General features: G+C 37.7%; 1 protein-coding gene across 2 annotated transcripts in view; it reads left to right on the top strand.

Moving 5' to 3' along the window:
- Window positions 1-12,170, top strand: part of btbd11a (BTB (POZ) domain containing 11a) — a 95,938-nt gene that overhangs the window by 31,806 nt on the left and 51,962 nt on the right. The gene's annotated exons all lie outside the window — the stretch shown is intronic.

Genomic DNA, 12,170 nt, shown 5'->3' with positions numbered 1-12,170 from the left:
AGTTGACCATGTAGGAGTGAAGCGTCCTGAGAATGTTTGACATCTCACCATAAACATTCTTGATTCCACAGACTGTAGTCTAACACCTTTACATTCCCAAGTAACATAAACCAGAAACCCACAAATGATTTATTCACTTTCCTGCTTTTAGAAACATAATCTTTTCTGAACAAATGAGGAAACTAACTGTTATGCAACACATCCATTGGTCCCCGATCCTGTACAAAGTCCTTCACTGTCCATATTTATTATTTCAGCACAGCATCGCTAGCATCTCTCGGGGATGTGTTATGTAATCGACCTAATTCATAGTCACTTTTTTTTAAGAAAATGTGTTTGTGATGTGCATTCATAATTGTATGATGTCCTTCATGACTTGTCAAGAATGTTTATATCGTCTGTGAAATACGTCATATTTTATAGGTTGTGATGGCCTGGAGGTCGGTGCTGGTAACCCTAAGGCTGTACTGTATGTTAAAACCCTTGAAAAAGGGCATTGGAGAGTTTGACTGTTACCGCCGTCTCTGTAGAAAGTCACATTATATTAAATGCACAATGTACACAGCGAGCGTAATATCATGTGTTCATGCATAAAGCAAATAATAATTTTCATTTTAATATATTTTTCTTTAAGAAATGTTTTATGATATTTGCACACATCTGCTGAATCTAAGGCTAAGCTTTTTTTTATTAAGGAGTTAAAAATGAGCTGACCAGTTTCGTCACTTTATTTGAAACCTTTCTGCAATATCACACAAGCAACAGAGCTGTTTTCAGCACGGCCATGTGCAGCCTTGTAGCGCTTTGTCAATATGCATTACTAATATAACATTTCTCCTGCTAATGTGAGATTGCTTCAATATAAAAATTATCTGTATACTGAACTCAAGGACTGTGTTCATACTCAGACGTCAAGGTCATGTGGTGTTTACTGAGCTCAGATAGGCATTGTGTTTAATCATTTCCAGACCAGAACTCTATACACACTCGAGACCCAGAGCGACAAACGTGGGGAGAAGTTATTGGGTCATTCATCTCGATGAGTCAGATGCAAGGTGCCTCTTTAGCTTGACGTATTGCGAGCGGCCGGAGGACGACCCTTCACTGTGTTGGGAGCTAAATCGAGAGGTTTTCCTCACACAGGAGTTCCTCTTCTGGCAACACATAAACAACCAGGCAGCCCCTGGGTTTCTGCCATGAGGGCTATTAGAGGTATTCCGCTGAAGTGTCCAGGTTGCAATGCACTCTGGGAATTCAGCAGCACAGTAGTGGAGATATTTCATGATGGTTGACACATACTGGCAATGAGGATCAGTAGGTTTCAATGATGCTGTGGTGAGAAAATATATTGGCTGATATCTGGGGATGGCTGAAGGTGTCTGTTTGGATGGTTTGAGAAATTTGTGTCATCCTTGTCTTGTGTGTACAACATTTGAACACCGCTTTGTCAATAAATTATTTTATAAACGTTGCTGCAAATTGTGAACTTTCGCCTCTAAATTGCCATCGCTGTTAGAAAGGTAAAATTACGTCACATACATACCTTAATACATCAGAAACATTTTCTGCTAAATTATACCCGACAGCTCAAATTATAAATCATTTTTATAATTATCCTTTACCATTGTGAATTAAACAGATTTTCTACAGATTTCAACTTGTTTAGTAAATGTTTTAGTTTATTAGTTTTGACAAAAAAGTTACAAGTTGAAGCTTTTGCAGAACACAAAAGAAGATATTTTGAAAAATGTTGTTCACAGAAAACCGTTGGTCTCCATTGACTGTTTTGAGTCTTTAAAATAGAAGTCAATGTGGACAAACGGTTCAAGATATATTATTTCATGTTCTGCAGAACAAAGGAAATCACACGTTTAAAATGACAACAGGGTGAGTAAATGATGACAGAATTTATTAGTTTTCTTACATCAACATTTAGTCATTTAGCAGACGCATTTATCCAATGCGACTTGCAAAGAATTCAGGGAGCAATAAGTGATATGTCATACAAGAGTAGTTGAAAATATCTGTATCTACCAACTACTAAAATTATAACACTGTGTGAAATACAAAGTTCTGTTTCTTTTTTAGTCTTTTTAGTAAAGACATAAATCTACACTATTAAAATTCTGGATTGTTTTCTACCCAGCTTTAGGTCAAAAAGCGACGAACCCAACCGTTAGGTTAAATTAACCCGATAAATGTTTACATTTGACCCAGTGTGTTAAAACCACCAAGCATATGGTTAGTTAACAAACCAACGGCTGGGTTCGTCCCTTTCTGACCAACGCTGGCTTGTAAATAACCCAACATTTTATTAGAGTGTACTATTTAGATTTGTTTCAGAAGTATGTTCTCTTGCGACAGGAAGGCCAGCGTCTCGAGTAGCTTTACACTCATCTATATTGCACCTCAGTTGTTATTCTGATTAAAGACCAGCCTCAGGTTGCACAGATTCATCTCAGTATGGAAGCAGTCGATAACTGTCCCATTACTGTCCCCGACAGCCTCCTCATCAGGGCTCTAAAATGTTGCACCCCTTGAAATTGTTTTCCCTTTGCAATCTCTCCATCATCCTCTATTGTCACATCTTATCCTTTTACTCGCAGTCAAGTGACTGACTGGATAATCGCGGATGGGCTCTATTGATTCATCTCAAAGCGTCGGTGCCTCAGGTCAGCCATTTGAATGGAACCCATAGCTCAATTATGACACACTAGCTCTAACAGAAAGAGCAGTCTGTCTTTTTACCCTTAAGGAAATAAAAAACCCCGTTCGGACAGACATGGTCACGAATCATGAGTTTGTTTTTTGGCTCATGTATTTTCAGTTGTTGTAATTGCTCAGGCCAAATCTCCATGGCACGTTTGCAAACTGCTTTAAATCTGTGAGTATTAGCGGCATTTTACTTCTGTAGCCAGGTAACAACCTTATTGAGTTCAATTTTTTATGTATTTGTCCCTTTGGATTGGGGTAAAACTTTATATGCATAGAACCTCATTGCATTTGGCTGCTGCAGATGTATTGCGAGAGAAGTAAAGCATATGAGCCGCTGAAGGCAATTGATGCAGAGACTAGCATCGGTGAAAAATCATTGTTTTGTAAAATTGCTTACTGTGGGTTATAAGGCACACTTTTCTTTTTCTTCTTTGTTTTTATTTTTCCTGAAGCCTTTTTTGGAGTAAAATGTTTTGTAAAAAAGATAGTTGTAGATCTTATATTTAACTTGAATTGAAAGAGTAACAGGATCACGCAAAGATGCCGAATGAACATTATCAATACTATTATTTTGGTGATACCAACACAATCTCACGGCAAAACGTAACTATTTTGCGAGGTGGAAATTTGGCTGATTCGTATGAATTTGTTTGACCTGATTTGTACATTTTAATACATTTCACTCTTGCACCAGTAATGTTAGATTTAGGGGGAGGTTAGGGGTGGGGCTTCAGTATTGCCTTTTTTTCTAGTAATCGTATGCTTCTTTACGATTCACAGTGGATGAATTCATACGAATACGCCAGCTCGTAAAATAGCTACGAATTCCAATGAGACCAGCAAACAGTTAACCTGAATCTGTTGTCAAACTTTCCTTCCAACTGTCAAATTTCAATGAATGCAGCTTACCAAAAGTTCAAGTGTGAAAGTACACACCAGCCCTATAATAATTTTCTTTCTTGTTTTAGTGTGAATGCTAATTTTAGGTGGAAATACTGATGCTCTCATTAACACTAGGGGAGTCAAAGTGTTTATTTTTAATACATGCTGATTAAAAGTATTCCCCCTTTAGTCGTGCATGGAGTAATTTAGCGATAAGATGCTGTTATTCTCGTGCGTGTTCATTAGCCTCTCTTTTCTTTGTCAGCTTGTTTAAATTGCACTTTTAACTTAAGCAATAAAGAGAATGGGGTATACATCCCCAAAATATTTTGCAAGTGAGCCTGTTGGCGAAGGTGTTAATTATACAGAGAACAGCTAATCGATATGGTGGCCAGAGACCGAAAACAGTAGGCCGACTGAAAGCCACGCCTTCGAAATCGCTCAGTGATGGAAATTGGTTGTCAGTGTAATACCATGTTGGAAATGGCTTTTTGGTTTTCCTTTCAGGTGCGCTTGAGAATATTTACATTCATGCCAGTACAAACAGAAGGTTTTTTAATGGATCAATAGGCTTGGGCGGCCGGGAACTGGCTGGTTGCAAGTGCACATCCGTTAAGTTAGAGACCTTTTTTTTCTGTTACAAATGGAGTCTTTCATGGAAGCGTGTGGCAGCCTTGGCATTCTAAAGTGTGCCAGGAGCATTGTGGGTTATCAGAGTGAATTAGTGTTCAGTCTGGTGTCATCCCTCCGGCTGCTCAGTTAGCACCCATCTGGGTCTCCTGTGGTGGGTAGTGGAGTAAATCTGACCACTGATGATTTGTGCGACAGTCGACCGTGTCGTAAGGGCAAAGGGCTGACGTGTTGCGTAGGAGCAGAGCATGTTTCTCCTTTGCATTTCCATATTTTATAAACAATAGGTTAATGTATATAATTTAATTTCTTTCAGGTTGTTTTGGAACATTGGGTTTATAATGATGTTTTCTCACCAGTCTTTCCAAATCTTCCTGCTCGGAGTAGGTCTTCGGCCACACCTTGGGCTTGGGCATCTGTGCAGGCTTAGCTTTTGACATGCCCTTCAAAGTGTAGTCGCTGTGACTCACGGTCAATCTAAGCCTTTTATCAAAAGCAGAGGTGGACAGTGGGCGAGTTGAAGTGGATTTAGAATTGAACTTTAGCCGCCCCTGAGGTACTATTAATCCGTGGATTAAAGGACCTCAAGGCATTACTGTATTTTCCGTGTCTTATCTAGGATTTTAATGGAAGGTCTTGAGGTGTCAGAAATAGTTGTGTGTGTTTAATCAGCACCATTCATCTTGCAACGCTGACACATCTTAAGGATTATAGAACCTAGTCTGCTCCATTATAATAGGACACTTGCGGAGGACAGGCTCTTAATATGACCCTGTCGTTTTGGAAATACTGGGCAGTGTCTTTATATAATATGTAAATAATATGTATAATATGCCTTGAATGTAAAAACATTATGATATCCTCCAAGACTGGGCAGCGCTAGTCAGCAGCACCAATCTGAGAAGGGCAAGTTGTTAGGAACATATCAAGGGTGGAAGGTCAATTATTTTATTTGTCATGAGAATGTATTTATTGATTTATATATAAAAAAAACGATTATTATAAGAAAAAAGTAATGTAAGACATAGCATAGCATTATTTTAATCGGCATGGCCATTTTAGTGTTATCAAATTAGGACAGTAATTATTTTCTGAAGAAAACAATTTTCACTCCAGATGAAAAATAACCAATGGTCAGGAATTAAATGAATGTCATTGCTATAGATGTGTGGTGACCACTACGGTGGGCACGTATTTAAAAAAAATCTATTTTTAAACCAATTAGGGGGTGTTACCTCCAAACCATAGGGGACCTTTGATCCTATTTATATTATATTTATTTATTTTGCACATTCTTTAGCCAAAGCGACAGTTCACTGAAGCTGTACATTTTGTCAATATGACCATTTTTTATCTTTGATTGCTGTGGGAAAAAAACATTTATACAGCTTAAGTAAAGCATGATGCTTTTTCTGTACTACAGTGTGTAGTGAGATCTGGATTTTTAGGTGGAATTTTTAGCGACTGAAGGTCAAAACTCTTAATGCCATGCTTGAAATGTCACAACAATTACGGCCATAATAATAGACTGCCTTTTGAATGTGTATGTGTGTGTTTACGCCTGTAGAATCTGCCCTCGCTTATAAAATGATAGTCAACACTCTGATAGTGGCCAGCACATTAATGTCGTGACCAGTTATTATCCCATAAACCCATCATATATACTCATATATAATGTGAGTAATTGTGCTATGTAATTGTATGTTTTGTGAGTGTGACTTTTCGAGTATCTTTGTGCGTAAATTCTCCATTGTTGAGCTGAGAACAAATATAAATGCACTTCTAAAGTAATATCCGTTAAGAGTACAGATGAAAAGGTGTCTTGAGTAGACCCACTGCTCCACAAATTCTATCAGTTTTTTCCCTTGGTTATTCAGTTTTTTTCACGCATAGCCCAGTATATACATGGCATGTACTCTGCATTATATAAGACATCCATGGTTTTTGAAGTAAAGGCCAATGACAATGTGTTGATGCTTGAGGGCTTGGTCACACACACACACACACACACACACACACACACACACACACACACACACACACACACACACACACACACACACACACACACACACACACACACACGCACGCAAGCACAAAAAATCTGTGTAATGCACATTTGAAAAAGTATAAGTAGGATGGTAGTGACGTGGTCATAGTCGTAGTTGCTGTGTGTTCTTTCAGTTGGCCTGATCTGATGCTCGAGGCACACACACTCTTGAGAGGATGTTACCTCATAGACGCGTCATGAAATATAGTCATTTTTTGCTGAACGATTGAATCGGCCTGTGCCTTCTTCTGTAGTAGATATTCTCTGAGACCTGCGGTCATTCTTTAAAGACGCTGGCTGAGTCAGAATTGCTGTACTTTAGGAATGTTTGTTCTGAATGTTATAAAGAACTCTTGACCATTCATAGAGTGCATTTCATACTGTAGGTGATGTTGAGGTGACTCATACTGCTTGTGCGATGTTGGCAATCGACCTACTGTATACCGTGCCTGTGATGTCAGGGTTAGCAATGTGATGTAAAATTTAAGAAGTATTCGTCTATTTTTTACACCTTCATATATGTTTTGTTTGTAATAAAATATGTTGTTTTAAATTTAAGGACCTCAAACCTACTGATAGAGCCCTGAAAACACATGGTATGTGTAATTAGATTTTCGATTGCAAAACCTTAAAGTTACTACAAATATATCTATAGTATAACCACAGTGACAACTTCCTGGTGAGACAAATACATTCACATATCATTATGTGTTCATTTCTGCTGATTTAGCAGATGTTTGCCACTGCGTTGAACATACAATCTAATTTGCCAGAAGTGATGTGCACGCAGCCAGATGTGCACAAAGACGTTTAAAATACCAGCACGCGCAGTATGAAATTGGCAAAAATACCATTGATCTTCCTTTAGCTCAAGGGCATCAAACATCTGGCTGTGTAGATGAAGTGAATGGGAATACTCTATTCACTGCCCTATCAAGGTTGTTTAAATCACATAATAGTCAATCACCCAATGGTGGCAACCCCATGTTTTTTGTTTGGTTTAGATCAGAGGTGCAATTTATAAAAAAAGATGTCAACAAAAGCAACAACATTGATGGCGTTTTTCACAATTAAACACTATGTATCAGAAAACACATCAGATTGTGAACACAATCATGTTTTATTTGCAAGTGTACACACCGCCTCCCAGGCCCTGTGGAAGGTAACATTAACCTTTTTCATTTCTGATATGATGTTGTTGTTAAAAGCGGCTTTAGTCCGACTCTGCTCCGTGTGGAGAGAGAGATGTTGAACTGTGATAGCACTGAAAAGCCAGCGATCACTGGCCGTATCAGATAAATACATCAGAGAGTTTGATCCAGCCTGATTGAAAGCTCCAAAGCAAAGCGGTCGTTTTTGATGTTCACATAGGTAGAAACATTTAATGGTCATTTTCAGAGTGCCTTGAATAAAGCGTTCATGTTTACTGACAGATATGGATAGACCTTAGATATTTTATGTGATCTGTAACTAGGCCTGCGTTAGCTTTTTACCACAATTTTTTCACTATAAAACTAAATAAATGTTCACAGTTGATCTTTTAAAAAAGACACAACTCATTTCTCGCAACTGTTCTGGTTTTCCACTACTTTCCCTTTTTTATTTTAAAGGCTATTTCAGTTACTCTAAACACAAATAGACGGATATAATTAAAAAGCATATAGTCCAAAATACGCAATGAGCTGTATCTTAGTTTTCTTAAAAAAAGAAAATTGTATCATATCTGCCGACCCTTAATTTCATAGCGAAATGTTAAATTATAATTCTTCCAGTTGAACTTTGATAATACTGCATTGCTAAACCGCCGTGACGTTTAGTAATAGCTTCGGATATGTTCTTATCTCCTCATGACAAAAGATTCCCATTTGGAGGAGCACAATGGAAGTGGTTCAGAGCAGACGCTCGGCCTAAATCTCTTCTGCGACTTGTTCTTAGAGAAAATCCTTCAAAGATTCACATCAGATCATTATTCAATTAACAGCGCAAAAAAAGAGGAAAACCATTTAATCATACCGATAAATCTGAAACCCACTGCTTATTATTGCAGAACCCAGATGTCGTCTTCATGTACATTAGCAATTTCGACTGTATGGACGTGTATATCCATACAGGTCTTTTTATAGATTAGATCACTCTCAAGTACATTTACGTCTCCTGCGATTGACGATTTCATTAATAGATCGGTGAAAAATGAGCTTGCAACAGTTCACAGTGGCTTTTGAATGGGCAGAGAATGACGCCGTGGTTGTGGTCAACAGGTCTGAATCACCTGCAGTGACAAATCGGTCAGCACCCGATGGGTCTAATAGAAAACACCAGGGGCTTGCCGACTCAGTTTGTTTCAGCACAATGAAAGAAACCAGGACACTGACAAAATGGATTAACACCACTTTAATGGTATTAAAGCAACACAGTTGTTTTACAATTGTGGCTAAATAGGAAATGTCCACCCCTTTGCACTCAAAAGGACACAGATGGAGGTCCAGCATCAAGCGTTTTATAAATTTACGCAAAAACAGGTTATGTTCACCCAAAAATAATAATGATTTCATCATTTACTCATGTCATTGCAAACATGTATGACTATCTTTCTTCTGCAGAACACAAAACAAGATTTTTGAAGAATGTTGGTAACCAAACAACACTGTCTCTGATTGACTTCCATTGTACTGTATGTACAGAACGACTGAGGCATTTCTCAAAATATCTTCTTTTGTTTTCCACATATACAGGTTTTAAATGATATGAGACTGAATAAATTACAATATGTTTTATTTTCGGGTGAACTATCCCTTTAAATAGACATAATGGGCAGACACACTCGTCCTTTACAAGGAGGAAGTTATTGGCCAGAATAAGCGGTGATGTGGTTCAGACCTTATGTCATTTTGTAAAAGGTCAGCAGGTAACCAGCCCTGCATCACCAACTATTTAAAGTTACCATAAAATGATTCTCATCTGGGATGCCGTAACTGTAACACATGTGCACTCTATACAAGGAACAACAGTAGGAGTTCGATATTTGTCCATCAATAAAGTCATGCATAAATCATAGGAGGTCAACATACAACATTTGAACATAGACCTATCACTGATATACCACAACATGACCTTATTTATTTATTGATTTTATGCTGTTCATTCTGGTAAATCTAATGAGGTTATATAAAGCCCTTTGCTGAACTACAAGCAGTGCATTTGGGGCCATGAGCCAAAGGGAACTCGCTGGAACTTTTTGGAGATGTGTATCTCATACAATACTCAGAGTTTCTGCTTTGGTACTTGCTCCTTTTAACCATTTCTCAAAAATGGTTTTGTGCTATATTTGCAGAATGAAAATATACACACGGTGTCTTCACTAGAGTGTCTGACGCGTTGTATGACACAACTAGTTACCCGCTGCATTTCTTTTTACCAAACTCACTCAAAATGCAGATGCAAGTGCCAAAAAAGGTACAGCGTTCAGTTCAGTTAAAGAATGCAGATGTCGCTCCACGTTTATAATCGTTTTAGCACTCCAAAACAGGACTGACAACCGTATCGTGCTGCTGAACATTTCATCAAGTCGGCCATCTCCATTCCGTCCTTTCCACTTCACCTTTGCAGTGTTTTTTAACTCGGTTACAGGATTCCTCCATATTCATCTGTCCCTATCTGGCCACCCCCTCATTCTCTCACACAGCCTTCTCTTCAATCTTAATCTCATTCTCAACTCCCCCTCTCTCAATCTTCCTTTCACCAAGTTCAGATCTCTTCCATCCCCTTCTTTGTCTCTCTTTACATCTATTCATTCTTTATATCCTTCGATAGCCATCTTTTTTCCTTAAATCTTGTGCATAAATGCATGTTTGGGTGTGAGCGCTTGAAATCATGTAGAAATGTTCTTGCATGGCTATTGACCGTAACAAACATTGAGTTGGCAATCATTTGTGTCCATTGCTGCTACACTTACAGCTCATTGGTCACCAATTGGATTGGGTTCAGTTACAAGTTAAGTAAGGACAAGATGTTTTCTTGTCAAGTGAAAACACAGGATGCATTTACTTTTACATTTACATTTTAGTAATAATCTTCATTTATTCCCCCTCATGTGGTTTAAAAGCTGTGGATGACTCTTTCTTCTGTGAAACACAAAAGATGTTTTTAGAAATATGTATTAATATATTCTTCATTTGTGTTTTGTAGAATAAAGAACGTCATACAGGTTTTGAATGACATCAGGGCGAGTAAACAGAGATGGTAAGTAACGAAGTACAAATACTTCGTTACTGTACTTAAGTAGATTTTTTTGGTATCTGTACTTTACTTCACTACTTATTTTTCCGACAACTTTTTACTTTCACTTCTTACACTTTTAACCAAATATCTGTACTTTCTACTTCTTACATTTTCAAACCAGACTTGTTACTTTAATCTGTATTATTTTTTGTCATGCGCGCTGTTTTTAAACAAGAAGCCTGTTGGTTTATCGGTTTTTTTGGCGAGTCATTCCTAATCACCCATGGCTATATATTCGGGAGATGTTTGAAATTGTCGGTGTTAAAAATTCTTGTCATAAGCAAAGTCAATGTTTTCCTTAATTATAGTCTATTTTCTATGTTTGCTAAGTCTGTAATGTTATCATGAATTCATATTTTGCTAGCGTGTTAGTTCGATGTTGTTCATTGTTCACACTTGCATTTCAGTATAATTAACAATGTAACTCACTTTTGTCTGCCTGTGTTCTCTATAGCAGTTGTTCATGGATACAGGCTAAAGCAGGTAGTAGTAATGGCTACTTTTTACTTAAGTATATTTTAGAGCACATACTTTTTTACTTTTACTTGAGTAAAAAATTAAGTCAGTACTTCAACTTTTACCGGAGTATTTTTAAACATTAGTATCTGTACTTCTACTTAAGTAAGGGATGTGTGTACTTTTGCCATCTCTGCGAGTAAATGATGAAAGAAATGTTAGGTGTGACTTTTGATCTTGCTGTGTGTAGCCCATGTGAATAAATGCACATTGAATTCAGTCTGAATTTGGCACTCTCTGGGGCATCTGTGGGCCGAGGGGATTCCTGCACAACTCACCCTACCCGTATACCCTCAGATAATGAACGAATCAGCCAGAATGAACAGGCAAGCGTCCAAATTTCAAATCGGTACAGTTTATGGTTTTTAATATTTCTTCCCTTCTCAAAGACATTCAATTTATGCAAAGAGAAGACATATTAAAAGACATGCATGAAAAGCCTCAGAAAAGGCAGAATTGTATGTCACAGGCGATAAAGAAGCCACCCGTGATTTAAGTGTCTTTATTCTGTGCAGTGAAAGCTATTATATTCCATTGTTCCATACGAATCCCGCAGTCTCCTGTTTTAACAATGAAATATTTATTTTTCTTGTGTCCCTTGCGGGCTGAATATCAGAATAAATGGAAAAAGAGATCTGTCGTTTCCAACTAGGGGATGTTTGACTAAAGGGGGGATTTAACATTGTTTGGTGCATTCTGGCTTCTTTACCATAAACGCGGTTAACCTTGTCAAAAAACGAATTGGACGTATTAAGTAGTGTTTCTGTGCTCGATACACTCCCCCAAGGATCATATAGGTTTCTGAAAGCTTTTTCGAATACATTAATGCAAACATATGTACATGAAATATGAAAAAACTCGATTTATCAGCACAGGTTTTTAAAATTTCATTGAAACAAAATTATACTTCCTCTTGAACCTACCTTTTTTTACCTATGCCTTGTGGGCCACTGTATAATGTGAACCAATAGCCAAATAGTACTTCAGTCGCATGTAAACAAACTGTATGATACATGGACATCTGGCAGTTTAGTTTGGTATTGCAGTGTAAATGAAAAATATTGGAGAGACAAGTTTAGCCAAGCAAAAATTTTTTCTC

Source organism: Barbatula barbatula (genome assembly GCF_947034865.1).
Source record: "Barbatula barbatula genome assembly, chromosome: 4".
In the NCBI taxonomy this organism is placed as follows: domain Eukaryota; kingdom Metazoa; phylum Chordata; class Actinopteri; order Cypriniformes; family Nemacheilidae; genus Barbatula; species Barbatula barbatula.
This window is presented reverse-complemented; position numbering and strand designations above follow the sequence as displayed.